The following is a 23049-nucleotide window of genomic DNA, read 5'->3' as shown; positions in this document are numbered from 1 at the left end:
CCACAGTCAAACGGTGCCGCAGAACGATTGGTCAGGACTATCAAGTCACAGATGTTGAAGTTGAAAGAGTCGCATTCTCGGGAGGACGCATTATTGCTCTTTTTGTCATCGTATCGCTCTCAGCCCCGAGATGGTCGCTCGCTGGCTGAGTTGCTCCATGGTCGCCCTCATAGAACCTTGATGTCTTTGCTACATCCGCCGCATCAGGTTCCTGTGCAGCGGCGGACACCTGCTTTTGCCCCAGGCGACGTTGTCTACTACCGCCACCATCGAGGTTCACGGCGTTGGCTCGAAGGGCGCATTCTTCGCTGCCTCGGCCGCGCTATGTATCTGGTTTTGGGGGCCTCTGGTGAGGTGCGTCGGCATCTCAATCAGCTGCGCCTCTGTCGTCGCACGGGATCTGCCGCTCCCCGTCTGCTTTCAGCGATGGTGCCGTCCGGTCAGCGCCCTGGGGACCCATCTACTGGCTCGCCTCAGCCCCAGGTGTTACCGATGCTGCCTTCCATTTTGCCCCATGGCGACGAGCCGCCGCCGCTGTCGCCGCCGCCGCCTGTTCTCCCGCCGGCGACGCCCGCAGTGGACGCGTCGCTGCAACCGCCGGGCGCCTCCCTGGGTCACGCACCGCCGATCGCTTCCCGTGACCGGTTGTTCTCCGACATGGAACTTTTGCTCGCTCCGGACCATATGTCGTCTTCGCCCGTCGGGTGCGCCGGGCCGATGGAGGTGGACCCTTCGGCCCCTCCTGTCTCTCTGCAGGCGCTTACTTACACCGCATATTGGTGTGCACCCTGGAGCAAGTTTTCAGGCGTTTCCTAGCTCCCCGCGGTCCGAATGGGAGGGTGCGGGTGGCACAGCCTCGCCTGTTGTTAGGCTCCCCACCTCGTCGGATACGTCAACATGGGGTCCTCCCCACGGCGGGCGGAAGCCTTATGCCACAACCGTCCGCCGATTTGCGGGGGAGGAATGTGGTGTCACCGCCAGACACCACACTTGCTTGGTGGTAGCCGTTAAATCGGCCGTGGTCCGTTAGTATGCGTCGGACCCGCGTGTCGCCACTGTCAGTGATTGCAGACCGAGCGCCGCCACACGGCACGTCTAGAGAGACTTCCTAGCACTCGCCCCAGTTGTACAGCCGACTTTGCTAGCGATGGTTCACTGACAAAATACGCTCTCATTTGCCGAGACGATAGTTAGCATAGCCTTCAGCTACGTCATTTGCTACGACCTAGCAAGGCGCCATGTTCAGTTACTATTGATATTGAGAATAATGTACAGTCAAGAGCGACGTTCACCAGTTATGGATTAAAATTAAGTATTCCACCAGCTACGTCCGTTTTTCTAAATTCTAATTTTCTTGTCCTGTTCCAGACCTCACGCCAGCCTGCGTGAGCTAAAACGCGTGCCTTTCGGCTTTTTCTACTAATGACGGTGTTGGCTCTCCTGCCAACCCACAACAGACATGAAGTCCTTACACAAAGGAACTAGAAGCCAAGGAAAAGGCAAATAAAAAGAGGAAACCTGGGTGAAAACCAACAAAAATGTGACAGATAGCTGAAAACTTTAACAATAATAAGAAAATAAAGGACAGATTGACGTGGTTATGTCAGTTGTGTAAGAAAGATCGAGAAGAAGACATTATTCAGTGTACGAAATGTAAAGGTTCCGTACATGACGTATGCTCTGGCGTGTAAAGTAAAATTAAGAAATATTTCTCTGATATCTATGTTGAAACCAAGTGATTTTCGCTACACCAATTTCAGCACTTTAATTTGTTAAATATTTACATTTTCTTTCCTGCGTGTAATTTCATTACATGTGACAATGGAGCTAACAACATATTTACAGTTTGTTTTGACGTTTTGTTATATTAGTCCATGGATTTATTATGTCGTCGCTGATTTATTATCCCAAGTATGACTTATGCTATAGGGGGTAAGAATTATATATTGGTCAGACGATGCGTACCGTCGAGGATCGATGCCGTGAACACTCGACTGATGTATCCGAGCAAGTCGGCGGTCGCTGAACATTGTTTGTCGGAAAATCACGCCATGGAGTATGACCGCACGAGGATTCTGGTACAGACGTCGAGATACTGGGACAGCGTTGTTAGAGAGGCCATCGAAATTCGCACCAATGACGACCTCATCAACCGTGACTGTGGATATAATCTTAGCAAGGCTTGGGAACCAGCGACTGGGTTAATCAAGAGTAAATCGAGCAAACGAATAGTTGTGACGACCACGGCGGACAGAGCCAGCACACCGACGTCATCTCAGACGCCGTCGCAATCTGTTCCACCGCGCGACCGTGGCGCGGGGCGCGGACGGCGGAGGGAGCACGCCGCGGGCGGAGGGTATTTAAATCGGCCGCCGCCGCGAACGAACCCAGTTCCCCCTGAGCAGCCATAGCGTACGGATCTCCGTGCCGGCACGTTCACAGGAGCTCAGTCCGTCAGTTCACCTGATGATGGCGACATGTATGATCGCCGAAATATTGTGCCCGTTGGACACTATAGACCGGCAGCACACCCGTGAATATTTTGATTAATAATTATGATAGTTAATGTTGAGAAAGAGTAAGTGTGTAATGGTTAGGGCAAAGGGACCCTGTTTCTTGTTGCTGTCAATTTTTATGCCATGTGGATGTATTTCTTGTACGTAAGCGAAAAGGTAAGTTTTTGAAAAGAAATGGCTAGATGACAATACTGAATGAATCTAACGTGACTTGAAACAACATAGTTATTTCTTTGATATGGAATTTGCAATTATCTAATGCAAATTATTTAACCTTTTGCTAAACATAGTGCAATTTTTTCATCGGAACAACAATATTTAACAGTTATGAAAATTTTATAGTAATTCGACAAATGTACGTTTTTGTCTCCATTTCTGGACGAAAAATGTTGTCCAAAGATTTAACTATGCATTGATTGGTACTTGCGCTGTGGCACTCGCTTTTAGCATAAGGTACCTCAATGAACTTTTTGTGACTTGTCTTTGCGCTACTGTTTATTTCTTGTTCATACTGATGAATGACTTTTTTCTGGTTTGTCTATAGCTACAGGCATCAAAATTTGACTTCTACTAATTCTGTAAAACTAATTTGCCTTTCCTTTGCCTATGAAGCGATGTCACAACAATATTGTCCATTAGTCCAGGTGTTTGGAAAATTTTGGAGGTGAAGGTGAAATTCATGAATCGCGAGGTGTGACATGGATAGTCAGTGTACATAGAATTTTAAAAAAAGCAATAAGAGAAATGAGATGCAGGAAGTATATGGGCTTATACTTTTTCAGATTTATTTTTTTGCCGTGACATAGGATAAGACTTTTTTATATATACAGGGTGGACCATTGATCGTGACCGGGCCAAAAATCTCACGAAATAACCGTCAAACGAAACTACAAGGAACGAAACTCGTCTAGCATGAAGGGGGAAACCAGATGGTGCTATGGTTGACCCGCTAGATGGCGCTGCCATAGGTCAAACGGATATCAACTGGGTTTTTTAAAATAGGAACCCCCACTTTTTATTACGTATTCGTGTAGTACGTAAAGAAATATGAATGTTTTAGTTGGACCACTTTTCTCGCTTTGTGATAGATGGCGCTGTAATAGTCACAAACATATGGCTCACAATTTTAGACGAACAGTTGGTAACAGGTTGTTGTTGTTGTTGTGGTCTTCAGTCCTGAGACTGGTTTGATGCAGCTCTCCATGCTACTCTATCCTGTGCAAGCTTCTTCATCTCCCAGTACCTACTGCAGCCTACATCCTTCTGATTCTGTTTAGTGTATTCATCTCTTGGCCTCCCTCTACGGTTTTTACCCTCCACCCTGCCCTCCAATGCTAAAATTGTGATCCCTTGATGCCTCAGAACATGTCCTACCAACCGGTCCCTTCTTCTTGTCAAGTTGTGCCACAAACTCCTCTTCTCCCCAATTCTACTCACTACCTCCTGATTAGTTATGTGATCTACCCGTCTAATCTTCAGCATTCTTCTGTAGCACCACATTTCCAAAGCTTCTATTCTCTTCTTGTCCAAACTATTTATCGTCCATGTTTCACTTCCATACATGGCCACACTCCATACAAATACTTTCAGAAACGACTTCCTGACCCTTAAATTAATACTCTATGTTAACAAATTTCTCTTCTTCAGAAACGCTTTCCTCGCCATTGCCAGTCTACATTTTATATTCTCTCTACTTCGACGATCATCAGTTATTTTGCTCCCCAAAGAGCAAAACTCCTTTTCTACTTTAAGTGTCTCATTTCCTAATCTAAATCCCTCAGCATCACCCGACTTAATTCGACTACGTTCCGTTATCCTCGTTTTGCTTTTGTTGATGTTCATCTTATATCCTTGTTTCAACACACTGTCCATTCCTTTCAACTGCTCTTCCAAGTCCTTTGCTGTTTCTGACAGAATTACAATGTCATCAGCGAACCTCAAAGTTTCTTCTCCATGGATTTTATTACCTACTCCGAATTTTTCTTTTGTTTCCTTTACTGCTTGCTGAATATACAGATTGAATAACATCGGGGATAGGCTACAACCCTGTCTCACTCCCTTCTCAACCACTGCTTCCCTTTCATGCCCCTCGACTCTTATAACTGCCATCTGGTTCTGTACAAATTGTAAATAGCCTTTCGCTTCCTGTATTTTACCCCAGCCACCTTTAGAATTTGAAAGAGAGTATTCCAGTCAACATTGACAAAAACTTTCTCTAAGTCTACAAATGCTAGAAACGTATGTTTGCCTTTCCTTAATCTTTCTTCTGAGATAAGTCGTAGGGTCAGTATTGCCTCACAGGTAGGTTTTTTAAATTAAAATACAGAACGTAGGTACGTTTGAACAATTTATTTCGGTTGTTCCAATGTGATACATGTACCTTTGTGAACTTACTTCTGAGAACGCATGCTTGTTACAGCATGATTACCTGTAAATAGGACATTAATGCAATAAATGCTCAAAATGATGTCCGTCAACCTCAGTGCATTTGACAATACGTGTAACGACATTCCTCTCAACAGCGAGTAGTTCGCCTTCCGTAATGTTCGCACATGCACTGACAATGCGCTGACGCATGTTGTCAGGCGTTGTCGGTGGATCACGATAGCAAATATCCTTCAACTTTCCCCACAGAAAGAAATCCTGGGACGTTAGGTCCGGTGAACGTGCGGGCCGTGCTATGGTGCTTCGACGACCAATCCACCTGTCATGAAATATGGTATTCAATACCGCTTCAACTGGACGCGAGCTATGTGCCGGACATCCATCATGTTGGAGTTACATCGCCATTCTGTCATGCAGTGAAACATCTTGTAGTAACATCGGTAGAACATTACGTAGGAAATCAGCATACATTGCACCATTTAGATTGCCATTGATAAAATGGGGGCCAGTTATCCTTCCTCCCATAATGCCGCATCATACAATAACCCGTCAAAGTCGCTGATGTTCCACTTGTGGCAGCCATCGTGGATCTTCCGTTGCCCAATAGTGCATATTATGCCGGTTTACGTTACCGCTGTTGGTGAATGACGCTTCGTCGCTAAATAGAACGCGTGCAAAAAGTGTGTCATCGTCCCGTAATTTCTCTTGTGCCCAGTGGCACAACTGTACACGACGTCCAAAGTCGTCGCCATGCACTTCCTGGTGCATAGAAATATGGTACGGGTGCAATCGATGTTGATGTAGCATTCTCAACACCGACGTTTTTCAGATTCCCGATTCTCGCGCAACTTGTCTGCTACTGATGCCCGGATTAGCCGCGACAGCAGCCAAAACACCTACTTGGGAATCATCATTTGCTGCAGGTCGTGGTTGACGTTTCACACGTGGTTCAAATGGCTCTGAGCACTATGGGACTTAACATCTATGGTAATCAGTCCCCTAGAACTTAGAACTACTTAAACCTAACTAACCTAAGGACATCACACAACACCCAGTCATCACGAGGCAGAGAAAATCCCTGACCCCGCCGTTTCACATGTGGCTGAACACTTGCTGTTTCCTTAAATAACGTAACGATCCAGCGAACGGTCCGGACACTTGGATGATGTCGTCCAGGATACCGAGCAGCATACACAGCACACGCCCGTTGCGCATTTTGATCATAATAGCCATACATCAACACGATATCGACCTTTTCCGCAATTGGTAAACGGTCCATTTTTATCACGGGTAATGTATCACGAAGCAAATACCGTCCGCACTGGCGGAATGTTTCGTGATACCACATATTTATACGTTTGTGACTATTACAGCGCCATCTATCACAAAGCAAAAAAAGTGGTCCAACTAAAACATTCATATTTCTTTACGTACTACACGAATATGTAATAAAAAGTGTGGGTTCCTATTTAATAAAACGCAGTTGATATCCGTTTGACCTATGGCAGCGCCATCTAGCGGGTCAACCATAGCACCATCTGGTTTCCCCCTTCAAGGTAGGCGGGTTTCGTTCTTTGTAGTTTTTTGTTTGATGCTTATTTTGTGAGATATTTGGTCCGGTCACTATCAATGAACTATCCTGTATAAGTGCCGCGCCGCCTAGGCACGGAGGGACTGGAAGACGAGCCGTCATACAAATACTATAACAGTGACTTATGAACTGTATTGTATTGCTTACAGTAAAATTATGTATACCGAAGGACATTATTTGCATGTCGCCATTTGATTGCGACACCTGTGCGGCTGGTCCCGGCGGAGGTTCGAGTCCTCCCTCGGGCATGGGTGTGTGTGTTTGTCCTTAGGATAATTTAGGTTAAGTAGTGTGTAAGCTTAGGGACTGATGACCTTAGCAGTTAAGTCCCATAAGATTTCACACACATTTGAACATTTGATTGCGACAGACCTTTGTGAATACGCAAAGTTAAGTATTGTCAATTTAACTTACTGTTATAAACGCCATTAATCGATTTGCTTCAATTGTTGTCTAGCGATCCGAGAAAGCAGCTTCATAGACACCCTATAGTAGACGAGTGGGCAGACACAAGAACGTCTTCCTGAAGTCCTTGAGCCACATCCTCTAATACAGTGTTGACAGAGAGTCCCGCTACCTCCTCAATTAACGTCGGTACATCGGCGGCGTTTAGTGGGGCAAATGCTCATGGGTGCAGGAGCTGACAAGGGCCCCTTCCAAGCACCGTCGCATGAGTGAAATAATCCATGCTGTAGCATGATGCACTATCACCTGATGGAAGGGAGAGAATGCCTTCAAAGAGCACTCATGTGGGCTCGCATAATAAATGTCCATGGCGCTCACATGTCAAACCCATATCCCATCAATACCATGAATAGAGCCAGTTTCATACTCAGGATAGGGTGGATGTGTCGGCGGGGCGACGTCGACAACAAAGGGCCCACAGTTTCTAAATGATCCACTGGCAGTCAGGGACAGTCAAGTGGGCAACATTTAATTTCCATAGGCCATGACTGTGCCACACCAGTTGGCGGGCGAGAGCCACATCGTAGATGTAGGTCTTCTGGTCAGAGAAAGCCGGAGGCCAAGCTTCGCCATGTCGAGTGTCACCATCAAGGGAACGTGTGAAGTAGACACAGTCAAGGCGACTGGACGAGTGCGCCATGTACTGTGTGAAAGCTGGGCAGGTGCCATGAGCCTTCGTCCATGTGCTGATAAGCTGAATTCTGTAGATGATGACAGAGACGGCCGCACATGCGTAGTGCCATGGGAGATGATCAGTAGGCCTTTGTGTGTAGATGAAGTCCCTACTGAGGACCAGATCATCCAGGGGACCTCATAAAGCAGCGTTAGCTCGTCAGCAAAGAAGGTGTGTTGTTCACGACGTCATTTAAGATACTGACACTCAACAGCGTGAGAGCCCCCTAGCATTAAGAAGGTACACTACATCTTGAGCAGGGAGCCTTGCATGGAGGAGGATGGCCACTCTGCTACCATTGTCAGAGGCATGGGAGATGTGGGACATGTAACCAGTGGCAGCGGAGAAATCAGCGAGGACCACTTTTTGGAGGAGGGCAGTGCAGACATCAGCAGTGTCAATGGTGTCCCTGAACATTGCAAACAGATGTGGAGCTCTAATAGTGGCCAATTTCATCGTCACGATGCGGCAGTGCTCTCCCTATTGGCATGAAGGGTCCTGCAGAGATGTCCAGCTGACATGAAACACCTGGGACAGCGATTATGGCTGCTATCACTGGGCTGAAACTGGGTCGGGCGCCACTGTGGAGGTGGGCCATAATCGCGATCCGCTCCTTCATCGACATCGTGAGCCCTGGAGATCGAAGCCGGCGGCTCGCGAATGTCGCGCCCACTGGCGCTGTCACGGTGGGATCAGGGGAACCTCCCTCCACTTGATCCATCATGTTAGGGCGGGATTGCTGGCTGTGGAAAGGACACGCCACAGATGGAACATCGGGAGCGGCCGTTCCTGTAGTCATGGCGCTCAAAGGGGAGTCACTATCTGGCATCTGGTGCACTTCCCATTATGTCATACTATGGGCATTCGATTCCGCTTCTTCCTTTTTGGGGTGACTGCTGCTTTCAGAGGTGCTGTCCCATGTTGTAATGTGGCCGTTAATTGTCCGACGTCATGCCAGTCTGAAGGAAATTAGAGGTAGGCACCGCACTCGATTGGAAGACGATCGTGTCGGGAGCGCCGTTCATCGAGCTCTGGAGAGTTGTGAGACTCGTCGCCCTCAGAGGAGATGGTAACAGCGAGTTCCCTTCCACACCATCGTTTGTGAGGGGGAGTGACATCGAAAATAACAGGCGCATTCTAAACTAACGTTTCTGTGCGGCGCACAGCTGAGGCATTGCTGTCTGGTAAAAAAATGACTGTCGCTTTGGGAGCTGCATCAACGGTCATGATCTGGAGCAAAGGGTGTTGGAGACCATCGGGCCTAACACGGCTCTCTTGCCCATATCCTGCACATATCCACAATTGGCCATCATACATGACGATGGCTCGCACACCACCTATCAGCAGATAGAATGATACACCTTTGGACAGTTCGATCTTGATCTGTAGAACACCATTTATCACGTGGTATGTCGTGAACGGCTGCCATTTACTACAATGCGGCCCACAACTTTGCCTTACGGTCGGAAGGATTCATCGATCCCGTCTAGGGACACCTCGAAATGTCAAACACCCTAATTGTTCGAAGGCCGAAACCAACGAGGTCTGCGTCACCTCCTCTATATCTCCGTCAGAATGTTGTAATTTTAGTCCTTGTGCGTGCCGTCGAACTATATCTTTGCATGCTTCCTCCATCGTCATTTTAAAGTAGACGATTCTGCCGGATATAGAGAAGTAGGTGCCTACCTCTACTTATTGTGGTTTCGGGCGCTCTACGCGAATCAATTATTCGATTTCACAAGCGCGTGGTCGTGTATGTTCGGCTTGGACTGTACGAGGTGCATTCAAGTTTTAAGGCCTCCGATTTTTTTTCTAATTAACTACTCACCCGAAATCGATGAAACTGGCGTTACTTCTCGACGTAATCGCCCTGCAGACGTACACATTTTTCACAACGCTGACGCCATGATTCCATGTCAGCGGCAAAGGCTTCTTTAGGAGTCTGTTTTGACCGCTGGAAAATCGCTGAGGCAATAGCAGCACGGCTGGTGAATGTGCGGCCACGGAGAGTGTCTTTCATTGTTGGAAAAAACCAAAAGTCACTAGGAGCCGGGTCAGGTGAGTAGGGAGGATGAGGAATCACTTCAAAGTTGTTATCACGAAGAAACTGTTGCGTAACGTTAGCTCGATGTGCGGGTGCGTTGTCTTGGTGAAACAGCACACGCACAGCCCTTCCCGGACGTTTTTGTTGCAGTGCAGGAAGGAATTTGTTCTTCAAAACATTTTCGTAGGATGCACTTGTTACCGTAGTGCCCTTTGGAACGCAATGGGTAAGGATTACGCCCTCGCTGTCCCAGAACATGGACACCATTATTTTTTCAGCACTGGCGGTTACCCGAATTTTTTTTGGTGGCGGTGAATCTGTGTGCTTCCATTGAGCTGACTGGCGCTTTGTTTCTGGATTGAAAAATGGCATCCACGTCTCATCCATTGTCACAACCGACGAAAAGAAAGTCCCATTCATGCTGTCGTTGCGCATCAACATTGCTCGGCAACATGCCACACGGGCAGCCATGTGGTCGTCCGTCAGCATTTGTGGCACCCACGTGGATGACACTTTTCGCATTTTCAGGTCGTCATGCAGGATTGTGTGCACAGAAACAGAACCCACAGAAATGCCAACTCTGGAGGCGATCTGTTCAACAGTCATTCGCGATCCCCCAAAACAATTCTCTCCACTTTCTCGATCATGTCGTCAGACCGGCTTGTGCGAGCCCGAGGTTGTTTCGGTTTGTTGTCACACGATGTTCTGCCTTCATTAAACTATCGTACCCACGAACGCACTTTCGGCACATCCATAACTCCATCACCACATGTCTCCTTCAACTGTCGATGAATTTCAATTGGTTTCACACCACGCAAATTCAGAAAACGAATGATTGCACGCTGTTCAAGTAAGGAAAACGTCGCCATTTTAAGTATTTAAAACAGTTCTCATTCTCGCCGCTGGCGGTAAAATTCCATCTGCCGTACGGTGCTGTCATCTCTGGGACGTATTGACAATGAACGTCGCCTCATTTTAAAACAATGCGCATGTTTCTATCTCTTTCCAGTCCGGAGAAAAAAAATCGGAGGCCTTAGAACTTGAATGCACCTCGTATCTTTAAAAATCACCTGGCAGTGAACGTGCGCTGTGGGTTGTAGTATTTATGGACGCTACGTAATACAAATACCGCGGGGCGGAAGTAAATAACTCCATTAGCAGATCACTGCCCCGTGCGCGAGAGGGCCTGCAATCAACCGCGGGCGAAACGTGACAGGCCTTTCGACTGTTTTCTTGTCTGCACTGAAGAACTAGCAAGAGCTGTATCATCTATCAGCAGGTCATTCCTGCTTCAGCGTCCTTTGCAAAAATGGCTCTGAGCACTATGGGACTTACCATCTGAGGTCATCAGTCCCCTAGAACTTAGAACTACTTAAACCTAACTAACCTAAAGACATCACACACATCCATGTCCGAGGCAGGATTCGAACCTGCGACCGTAGCGCTTCCAGACTAAAGCGCCTAGAACCGCTCGGCCACACATTGGCCGGTCGTCCTTTGCATGCAGGCATAAGCACCAATGAGGAGAAGTTAGACATGCAACTTTTATACTGCGAATGGTGGCAGGAGACGTATTGCAAAGGAACGTCGGATCAGCCAGACGAGTATCATTCCCATCTTGAATCGATATACGAGGTTTGGAACTTTAATAGTGGCAACTATTTATTTACAGTTCGTACAAAACAGATACGTGTTTCAAAGTTTTACTGACCTTCAACGTACTCACCAGCATTGTCTATAACCCGTTGCCAGCTATGTAGAAGTCGTAAGATACTCTTACAAGGGAACCTCCCCATCGCACCCCCCTCAGATTTAGTTATAAGTTGGCACAGTGGATAGGCCTTGAAAAACTGAACACAGATCAATCGAGAAAACAGGAAGAAGTTGTGTGGAACTATGAAAAAAATTAACAAAATTTACAAACTGAGTAGTCCATGTTTGCGGTAAGCAATATCAAAGACATGTGAGCTCATGAGCGCCGTGGTCCTGTGGTTGGCGTGAGCAGCTGCGGAGCAAGAGGTCCTTGGTTCAAGACTACCCTCGAGCGAAAAGTTTAATTTTTTATTTTCAGACAATTATTATCTGTCCGTCCGTCCGTCCGTCCGATGTGAGGTAACTGCGCCGTAGTATGGGGACGCTACACCTAAACCGAAAAATTTGAAAACATTAATAACATATGTGTTGACCGAGCACAGGGAAAACTGTGCGACTGTGAAACTGTTGCATTCATTTGTTGCAGTTTACGTGACAAACTCTTATGTTTTCATCACTTTTTTGGGAGTGATTATCACATCCTCAAGAAATCCTAAATCGGGCAAGGTAGAAGAATCTTTTTACCCATTCGCTAAGTGTACAAGTTAGGTGGGTCGACAACATATTCCTGTCACGTGACGCACATGCCGTCACCAGTGTCGTATAGAATATATCAGATGTGTTTTCCTATGGAGGAATTGGTTGACCTATGACCTTGCGACAAATGTTTTCTGTTCCCATTGGAGAGGCACGTCCTTTCGTCTACTAATCGCACGGTTTTGCGGTGCGGTCGCAAAACACAGACACTAAACTTATTACAGTGAACAGATACGTCAATGAACGAACGGACAGATCATTACTTTGCGAAAATAAAAAAAAGCAAACTTTTCATTCGAGGGAGGACTTGAACCATGGACTTCTCGTTTCACAGTTGCACACGCCAACCACGGGACCACGGCGCTCCTGAGTTCGCCTCGTCCTTGATGTTGCTTATCTTGCGCTTGGGCTACTCAGTTTGTATATTTTGCTTATTTTTTCCACAGTTCCACACAACTTCTTCCTGTTTTCTCGACTGATCTGTGTTCAGTTTTTCAAGGCCAATCCACTGTGCCAACTTATAACTAAATCTGAGGGGGGTGCGATGGGGAGGTTCCCTTGTTAGTAGTGCCAGTCGTGTTCGAGCAGCGCAGTCTCTTGTCCGAAGAATTTGTAGCAGTTCTGAAGCGAATGCCATGAAGCGTTTCCCTCAGTTTAGAAACTGATTTGAACTTACGAGGGCTAAAGGCAGAGGAGTGCAGTAGGTGGTATAGCACTTAGCAGCCCCATCAGTCAGACAAATCGGTAACATTTCTTAAAAGACATCATAGTCGCCGTTGACTGTATGAAATATTTATTATTACGATTGCAATTTCGGCCTTAGGGACATTTTCAAGTAACACTACAAAAGTTAAATTCTGTTACTTGAAAATGGCCCTAAGGCCGAAATTGCAATCGTAATAATAAATATTTCTACAATCAACGGCGACTATGATGTCTTAAGAAATATTATATGACTGTGAATCCGAACCACGAGAAGTAAATCAAATCAGTAACAGCTTGCACTGTACGTGCTTGAGCATTTCCTGCTAAATGATGGTCAGGTCCTGCAGAAAGTTTCATCACTTCTGTCACGATGGTCGCAGATTGTGTTCCAAAAATGAACAGCCTGTATATTCCCTAACTCGATAAGAAACATTCGTGTAGTAACCGCCTATGGAAAAAAAACAATAATCTGATTTCGAAGACGGGGCGCAAACCTGTACCTTTGTGCAGCTAATCACTGTGCCTCGAATATAGCTGACCATATCGCCCGCTAAAAGAAATCTAAATTAGGTCAAAAACTTTGACCGTCGTTTTCTCAGAAGAGGTCAAGTATCTATGAATATGACGACCCAAGTATTCGCCTATTTTGAGCCCTCTTCCACTTAGCGAGATTTCTGGGAAAACGGGTTAAGGTATTTGTGGTGTTCTCCTCGTTAGCGGCGTAGGCCTACGTTGCTGCTTATAACGACGGAGACTCGCATGAAAGCTCTGATTGGTAGTATTTATACCACGATAGCTGAATCTGGCTACATTGCTTTTTTATTTTTGTACATTTCTCGGATTTTTTTTACGAAGAGTTTCGACCTCAAAATTAACCGGCGTATCAATGTCCTCGTGTTTTCAAGCACTTTCGTATGCTGTTAAAAAAGTATATCATTCTATTTAAAAAATCATACTTGCTTCAATATCTCGATCGATACAAGATTTAAGGCACTTCATCACACAAGAAAGTATATGCCCCTTAGCGTACTATCATCTGCCGAAAACATCGTTTCGTTACCTGGAATCGTTCACGGAATAAATACGTGACTCACCCTGTATATCTAGGTTACAGGCACAGACTATTGTACTTGACGTGGAAACTTTAGCAAGCATTGGTGGTTCTCTGTCTACTGCAATCTTTTTCTGCTCACATGACTGGAGTAAAGAGAGCGTTTTCGTCTGTATACGAGTACATGTAAGTATGCAATAAGTAGTAGCGAAAGGTTTGTAGTGTTTCACACACAAGCACCACTGACATTACGTCCTTGACAATAGCCACCAACTACATCAAAATCCTGTACTGGAAAACTAAATGTATAAGACAGACAATTTCCGATATCATCTCTCTGATAGTAGTGACAGCCCCAATCTTTGTATCTTTCGCCACCAGCTCTGTGTTAACTGAGACAGACATTCTTGGATTCATACTTCAGTCCACACTCCACTTCCAGCTTTCGTAACGCTTTCCTCAAAGTCACAAAATATTGTTTATGGAGATAATTTGAGGCTACATTACCACATTATCGTTCGACAGAGGAAAAAACTATTGAAGTGTAATTTCGATTAACAAACTCATGCTCCTAAAAAGCTAACAAAATAAACTTTTTACCGTTCTTGAAAGTCCCATCAACATATAATGTGTCACACTAAGAACTTTGAGGCTTTCAGCTTCACAGAAAATTATAATGTTTAGGGAGCATCATTACGTAACAAAAAGTCCGTCCTATCTGTTGCTCATCTAGTGAGTAATTTCGGAGAGTTTTCCACTTAGTTTATTGTAAATGGATTCCCGTAAGCTGTCAGCACCCATAATGGTTATTTCTTCAGTATGTTGTCACTTTAGGTGATTACACTGAGGTGAAAAAAGTCAGGGGATACCTACTACACTACTGGCCATTAAAATTGCTACAACACGAAGATGACGTGCTACGGACGCCAAATTTAACCGACAGGAAGAAGATGCTGTGATATGCAAATCATTAGCTTTTCAGAGCATTCACACAAGATTGGAGCAGGTGGCGACACCTGCAACGCGCTGACATGAGGAAAGTTTCCAACCGATTTCTCATACACGAACAACAGTTTACCGGCGTTGTTGTGATGCCTCGTGTAAGGAGGAGCAATGCCTATCATCACGTTTTCGACTTTGATAAAGGTCGGATTGTAGCCTATCGCGATTGGGGTTTATCGTATCGCGACATTGCTGCTCGCGTTGGTCGAGATCCAATGACTGTTAGCAGAATATGGAATCGGTGGGTTCAGGAGGGTAATACGGAACGCCGTGCTGGATCTCAACGGCCTCGTATCACTAGCAGTCGACATCGCGGTGAACGCACATTGCAAGCGTGCATTCGTCATCGCCCTACTGGCGTATCACCCACCGTGATCGTATGGGGTGCCATTGGTTACACGTCTCGGTCACCTCTTGTTCGCATTGACGGCACTTTGAACAATGGACGTTACACTTCAGATGTGTTATGTTCCATGGGATTCATATCGGCCGACTTGTGTGGCCATATCATTCGCTCGGATTGTCAGAATGTTCTTCCAAACAATCGCGAACAATTGTGGCAGGGTGACACGGCGCACTGTCATCCACAAAAATTCCATGGTGGTTGTGCAACATGACGTCCATGAGTGGGTCCAAATGGTCCATTTCCAGTCGGTGTTCGGTTCGGTTGGATCAGAATACCTGGTCTACTACATGCAAACACAGCCCACACCATTATGGCGCCACTACCAGCTTGCACAGTGCCTTGTCGACAACCTGGGTCCACGGCTTCGTGAGGTCTGCGCTACACTTGAGCCGTATCATGAGCTCGTACCAACTGAATCCGGACTCAGCTGAGCAGGCCACGGTTTTCCAGTTGTCTAGTGGTCAACTGATACGGTGACGAGCCCAGGAGAGGCGCTGCAGACAATGTCGTGCTGTTAACAGAGGCACTCGCGTTGGTCGTCTCCTGCCATACTCCCTTAATGTCAAATTTCACCCCATGCTGCTGACGGGTACTTTCGTCGTACGTGCCACATTGATTTCTGAGGTTATTTCACGCAGTGTTGCTTGTCTGTCATCACTGACAACTCTTCGCGAGCACCGTTGCTCCTGGTCGTTAAGTGGAGACCGTCAGTCACTGCGTTGCCCGTGGTGAGAGGTAATGCCTTAAATTTGGTATTCTCGGCACACTCTTGACACTGTGGACCTCGGAATATGGAATTCGCTAACGATTTACGGAATGGAATGTCCGATGTGTCTAGACCGGCCAGGTTAGCCGAGAGCGCTAATGTGCTGCTTCCTGGACTCGCGTAGGCGCGCTGGCCCCTGATCGAATCCGCCTGGCGGATTACCGACGGCGGCCGGTGTGTCGGCCAGCCTGGATGTGGTTTTTAGGCGGTTTTCCACATCCCACTAGGTGAATACCGGGCTGGTCCCCACGTTCCGCCTCAGTTACACGACTCGCAGACATCTGAACACGTTTGCACTATTCCATGGATTACACTAGATACAGACAGCTGGGGTACACTACTGCCGTCCTCGGGGGTACGGGGTGGCTGCAAGAAGGCCAGCCGCCCACCCCTTAAAGCTAACCTTGCCAAATCCGTTCCTAATCGTGCCGACCCTGCGAAACCGCGGGAGAAGGCACCAGCAAAAGAAAGAAAGAAAGAATCTCCGATGTGTCTAGCTCCAACAATCACTCCGCGTTCAAAGTCTCTTAATTCCCGTCGGGCAGCCATAATCTTGTCGAAAACCTTTTCGCATGAGTCATCTGAGTACAAATGACAGGTTCTCCAATGCACTGCCCTCTTATACCTATTGAACATGATACTACCGTCATCTGTATACGTGCGTGTCGCTATCCCATGACTTCTGTTTCCTCAGTGTATTTTGTGAACAGTTTTTTATGCCAGTATACATGTCGCTTTTATATTTGTTCCTTTAATTTACACTAATAAAAGAAAGAAAAGGACTGTAGACGATATATTCTAATAGTTATTTCGGTGCTGTTGCTGCTCTGCATAACTGACTGACATTATACGAATTCCGAAAACTTAATGAGGCAGAGACTATATAGAACTACCTTCCTAAGCTTTGGTATCGAAGAATGAAAATTAAGAGTGATTCAGTGCATAATACAGCATAAGACCAGAGGCTGTTGACACTGTTACTACGTCTGGTTCAAATGGCTCTGAGCACTATGGGACTTAACATCTGTGGTCATCAGTCCCCTAGAAATTAGAACTACCTAAACGTAACTAACCTAAGGACATCACACACATCCATGCCCGAGGCAGGATTCGAACCTGCGACCGTAGCAGTCCCGCGATTCCGGACTGAGCGCCTAGAACCGCTAGACCTATGTCTGGTTTAGTAGGATTATACGTGTTGTAGTTGGTCTCTACATCTAGCTCAGAAACTGTACTCACTCAGAAAAGAGCAAATAAAACAGTAAAAAATTACACCCATGAATAAAATAACAGTACGAAGACATCAGATACATCTAGAATACCTCTTTTCCTATATTCACCTCGCATGCAATTTGAGAACATCTAAGTCTGGTGGAAGTGACAGCAAAAAATTGTATGTCCGGGTTCAAAATACGAGAAACAAAATGTGTCAATACATTCATGAGACAAAAAGGTGCCATTATAAAAATAGACTTTTCATGAAGGAATTCTAAGGTAAAAATAGACAACATCAATAAAATACAAAGTCTTTTCCTTGTTCAGCGAAAGTCTTAAAGGTAAATCGCTTGATAATTGTTTTTACACTTTGTTTTTGTAAGTATTACATCTAATAAATAATGTGAAAACAAATGCAAGAATAAAAGAAGTAAATAATGAAGCAAAATCTCTGAAAGAGAGACAGGGAGAGAGAGAGAGAGAGAGAGAGAGAGAGAGAGAGAAAGAGAAAGAGAAAGAGAGAGCGTATTGGGGGAAGGGGCGATGTAAAAGTAAGGTCATATGGGAAAGTAAAATTACAAGAACATAATGTTGCCTGATATCACTGCATGTAATTGTGACCGTTTTTGTTGACATGAGCCGGCCGGAGTGGCCGTGCGGTTCTAGGCGCTACAGTCTGGAACCGCGTGACCGCTACGGTCGCAGGTTCTTATCCTGCCTCGGGCATGGATGTGTGTGATGTCCTTAGGTTAGTTAGTTTTAAGTAGTTCTAAGTTCTAGGGGACTGATGACCACAGCAGTTAAGTCCCATAGTGTTCAGAGCCATTTGAACCATTTGTTGACATGATGTATATGTGAACTTCCTTCATTCTTTGCATGGTCGTGTATCTGCATTTTATTAGTACGAAAATTGTAACACGAAAACTAACACATAAGGCATTTTAGTTTTGGAGCGATGAAATACCACGTGGTGTAAAAATTAATTTGGTACTGGCAATTAGCGCTACAGGAGACTACGCAACAAAACAGGATATGCGTTCCAGCACGGCGGAAAGCTGCAGCCGCTTGAAAAACTGTTCATGCGCAAATGCGCAGTGCAATATGTTTTCTAACGCATAGTGGAGGTTTTCTGATCGCTGCTAGAATGATCCTTACACGGAAATTTACCCGAGAGGACCGATCAACTCACTGGAAGGTGGCACGGAATTTTTCTGGGGCAACTAATAAAACGAGTAATAAGGAGTAAAGTTTGTCAAAGTACAGGAGTATAGGGATGGCGTTAACAACTCTTACTCGGGTGTGGACGGCCACAGGTGTGGATAGCGATTGCGGACTCCGGTACCACTATAAGTTTTTAACCCTTTCTGCGTCTGCGATTCCAAATGGCATCATTAACTATTCATGGATTTTTTGAGCTCCCCAATGCTTCAATGATACCGTTTGGCATCGCTTCACGTTGTTCAAGTTTGGCCAACAGATCACAGTGGCGTTTGCTTTCATGACTCGCCGTTTGTTTGAAGTGCAGAACAGAGAAGTGTTGTGAGTTGTGCTACTGCATTTGTGAGTGAACAATAACTGTTGTGTTTAGTTTTATTCTGTGTATACTGAAATTCTTGGTTATGAAACCAACTTTACGTAGTTCCTCAAGGGTAAGGGAAAGAAATGCGGTAAGATTACAATACAGTTATGTATGCATTTTTTTTGAGTAATTATTATGTAATTTCTAATGATGCCATTTGGAATCATTCTTTTATTTATTAACCAATAGCTTCAAAAGAACTTTTACAATGGATATGGAATATGTGCAGCATATACGGTAAATATCCATCACAAAAAATTTTCCCCAATTTTTTTTTTAAATGTGTCGCACAAAGGGTTAAAAGTATTTCTTGTCGCTGTACTTGCAGTGTGCGCCACAATCACTTTATTTGGTAGATATAAGTGACGGAAGAGGTGTTCGTCTAATCTTATTGATTATTTGAATCTTTTGGCGTTGCTACGCTTGCAATTAGTCGGTACCAAGAACGGAGTTGACTTGGCTCACGGGGTGAACCTTTTGTAGTGGGACTGGAGACCGAATTAATTTCAGTGAGAGATATTGGTGGACGGTGTTGGAGGCAGTTGAACACGAGTGGCTTCAGTTACGGGTCTAAATAGGGGGGGTGCTGCGTCACAGCTTTCCCGTCTAAATGGTCTCGTAATTTTTGATTCTCCTTGCAACAAAGGATGCGTAACGCTTTGTCGGGCGACATCGCGTATAAATGCGCATAGCTAGTAGTCCGTTCTCTCGGCGCGTGAGTTTCAGTCACAGAAACTGTCGCTTGCATCGCGGCTGAGCGAGTTGTGCGAAATATCTCACGCGAACACATTCCGGAAGCAGCACGAAATTAGGACACAGCAAGGTGGGAAGCGCAGAAACTACGCGAGAAAGCGACACGATAATTAATAACTATCCGAACATCTGCATCTGTAATCAGCAGAACACCTGAGGCTGCTTGCTGGGAGGCGCCTTTGTTACCACCACGATTTCCTCCCATTCTCTGTTCCATTCGCGAACCTTGCGTGGGATGAAGGACTGTCTATAATCTCCCGTACGAGCTCTGACTTTCCTGCCGTAATCACTGCGCTTGGTGCGTGTAGGAGAAGGTAACAATTTTCCCGACTGCTCTTGGAACGGACTCTCTTCGAAATTCAATAGTAAACCTTATTGTGAGGCTTAAAGTCTCTCTTCCAGCGTCTGTCAATAAAGTTTGATGAATATCCTCTGTAACGCCCTCGCACTTGCTAAACGAAGTCGTGAAATAACATGCCTCTCTTCGTAGGATCTTTTCTCTCCTCTATTAATTCCATCTGATAACAGTTACGTACGTAGAAGAACTGGTACTTTTTCCAAAGGATAAGTGCGTTATAACAAATCCCACCAGAAAGAAAGCAACAGAGTAAATTCTTAAGGATGATTTTCAAAGAATTACACTACTGGACACTGAAATTGCTACACCACGAAGATGTGCTGCAGACGCGACAGGAAGAAGATGCTGTGATATGCAACTGATTAGCTTGTCAGAGCATTCACACAAGGTTGGCGCTGGTGGCGACACCTACAACGTGGTGACATGAAGAAAGTTTCCAACAGATTTCTCATACACAAACAGCAGTTGACCGGCGTTGCCTGGTGAAACGTTGTTGTCATGCCTCGTGTAAGGAGGAGAAATGCGTACCATCACGTTTCCGACTTTGGTAAGGGTCGGATTGTAGCCTATCGCGATTGCGGATTATCGTGTCGCGACATTGCTGCTCGGGTTGGTCGAGGTCCAATGACTGGTAGCAGAATATGGAATCGGTGGGTTCAGGAAGGTAATACGGAACGCCGTGCTGGATCCCAACGGCCTCGTATCAATAGCAGTCGAGATGACAGGCATCTTATCCGCATGGCTGTAACTGATCGTGCAGCCACGTCTCGATCCCTGAGTCAACAGATGGGGATGTTTGCAACACAACAACCATCTGCACGAACAGTTCGACGACGTTTGCAGCAGCATGGACTATCAACTCGGAGACCATGGCTGCGGTTACCCTTGACACTGCATCACAGACAGTAGCGCCTTCGATAGTGTACTCAACGACGAACTTGGGTCCACGAAATGCAAAACGTAATTTTTTCGGATGAATCCAGATTCTGTTTACTGCATCATGATGGTCGCATCCGTGTTTGGCGACATCGCGGTGAACGCACATTGGAAGCGTGTATTCGTCATCGCCCTACTGGCGTATCACCCGGCGTGATGGTATGGAGTGCCATTGGGTACACGTCTCGGTCACCTCTTTTTCACATTGATGGCACTTTGAACAGTGGACGTTACATTTCAGATGTGTTACGGCCCGTGGCTCTACCCTTCATTCGATCCCTGCGAAAGCCTACATTTCAGCAGGATAGTGCACGACCGCATGTTGCAGGTCCTGTACGGCCCTTTCTGGATACAGAAAATGTTCGACTGCTGCCCTGGCCAACATATTCTCCAGATCTCTCACCAACTGAAAACGTGTGGTCAATGTTGGCCGAACAATTGGCTCGTCAGAATACGCCAGTCACTAGTCTTGATTAACTGTAGTATCGCGTTGAAGCTGCATGGGCAGCTGTACCTGTACACGCCATCCAATCTCTGTTTGATTCAACGCCCAGGCGTATCAAGGCCGTTATTACGGCCACAGGCGGTTGTTCCGGGTACTGATTTCTCAGGATCTATGCACCCAAATTGCGTGAAAATGTAATCACATGTCAGTTCTAGTATAATGTATCTGTCCAATGAATACCCGTTTATCATCTGCATTTCTTCTTGGTGTAGCAATTTTAATGTCCAGTAGTGTATTAACTGCTTGTCGGAAAATTGTCTCTCCCTAAATTTTGAGAAAACACACGCCATTCAGTTCCTTACAACAAATAATCACACCTATAACTGATGTAGCACACGATACGAAGTCAGTAAACAGGGTAGAATGCTCCAAATTATTGGCTGTACGTACTGATGAAAACTTGAACCAACAGAAACATATTGTTGACCTTTTCAAACAATTAAGTTCAGTTGCTTTTGAGCTTCGTATTATTGCTAGTCTTGGAAACAAACAAATTAATCTCCTTCTAAATCATGACTTAAAAAGAAAGTCTTGCCTGCAGAGAAGCGTGTGGCAAGAACAATATGAGTAATATGTGGTGTTCACCTACAGTCGTGTACCCCAAATGGCTGTGTGTAATGTTATCCATGTGAAAGAGTGAAAAAGTTTTCTAAATGTTTGAAATTCGTATAACGCAGGTGGGACTTGGGTACCAGCCCAGAATTCTCCTAGTAGGATGTGGGAAACTGCCTAAGAACCGCATCCAGGCTGGCTAGCACACCGACTCTTGTCGTTCTTCCGTGGCCATTTCGATCTGGGACACCAGAAATCTCTCCGCTCTGGAAGCGGTGCTATAATACGCACTGCTATCCAAGCAGGTGAAGGATTTATTGAATTTGTAAATAATTAACGTTTGAGTAAGACTAATTAATCCCTCCTGGTTAGCCGTGGGGTCTAACGCGCAGCCGGCCGGTGTGGCCGTGCGGTTCTAAGCGCTTCAGTTTGGAACCGCGTGACCGCTACGGTCGCAGGTTCGAATCCTGCCTCGGGCATGGATGTGTGTAATGTCCTTAGGTTAGTTACGTTTAAGTAGGGGACTGATGACCTCAGAAGTTAAGTCCCATAGTGCTCAGAGCCATTTGAACCATCTAACGCACTGCTTTCCGGGCGGGAAGACGTGCCGGTCCCCGGCACTAATCTGCCCGGCCGATTAGTGTCGAGCGCCGGTGTTGGCCAGTCTGTAGATGGTTTTTAAGGCGGTTTTCCAACTGCATAGGCGAATGCGGGCTGGTTTCTGTTATTCCGCCCCAGTTACACTATATCTACAATGACTGCGCAGACATTGTCTCCACGTACGCGTACACCATAATTACTCTACCACGCAAACGTTTGGGGCTACACTCGTCTGGTGTGAGACGTTCCCGAGGGGGGGGGGAGGGGGGAGGACGGGGGGCGGGGTCCACTGGGGGTCGAACCGCACAATAACCCTGCGATCGATGTGGGGCGGCGGTGAGGTGACTGGACTGATGTAGCCTGTTATGGGGTTGTGAACCACTGAGAGCTACAGCGGGGACGAAGCTTCTCCGTCGTTTCTAGGTCCCCAGTTGAATACAATACAATACTAAATAAGCAGTCGAACGCGTGCTCTGCAACCCACTTCTTTCCTGTATGAATTTCATTTTCTTACGTTTCTTCCATTGAATTTCAACCTCGTATCTACTTTTCCTACACCTAGTTTTAAGTGGTTATTCAACTTTGGTTTCTGTGAACA

The sequence above is a fragment of the Schistocerca piceifrons genome, chromosome X (assembly GCF_021461385.2).
Source record: "Schistocerca piceifrons isolate TAMUIC-IGC-003096 chromosome X, iqSchPice1.1, whole genome shotgun sequence".
NCBI classification, from domain to species: Eukaryota; Metazoa; Arthropoda; class Insecta; order Orthoptera; family Acrididae; genus Schistocerca; species Schistocerca piceifrons.
The sequence above is the reverse complement of the archived record's forward strand: the minus strand, read 5'-3'. Positions refer to the sequence as shown.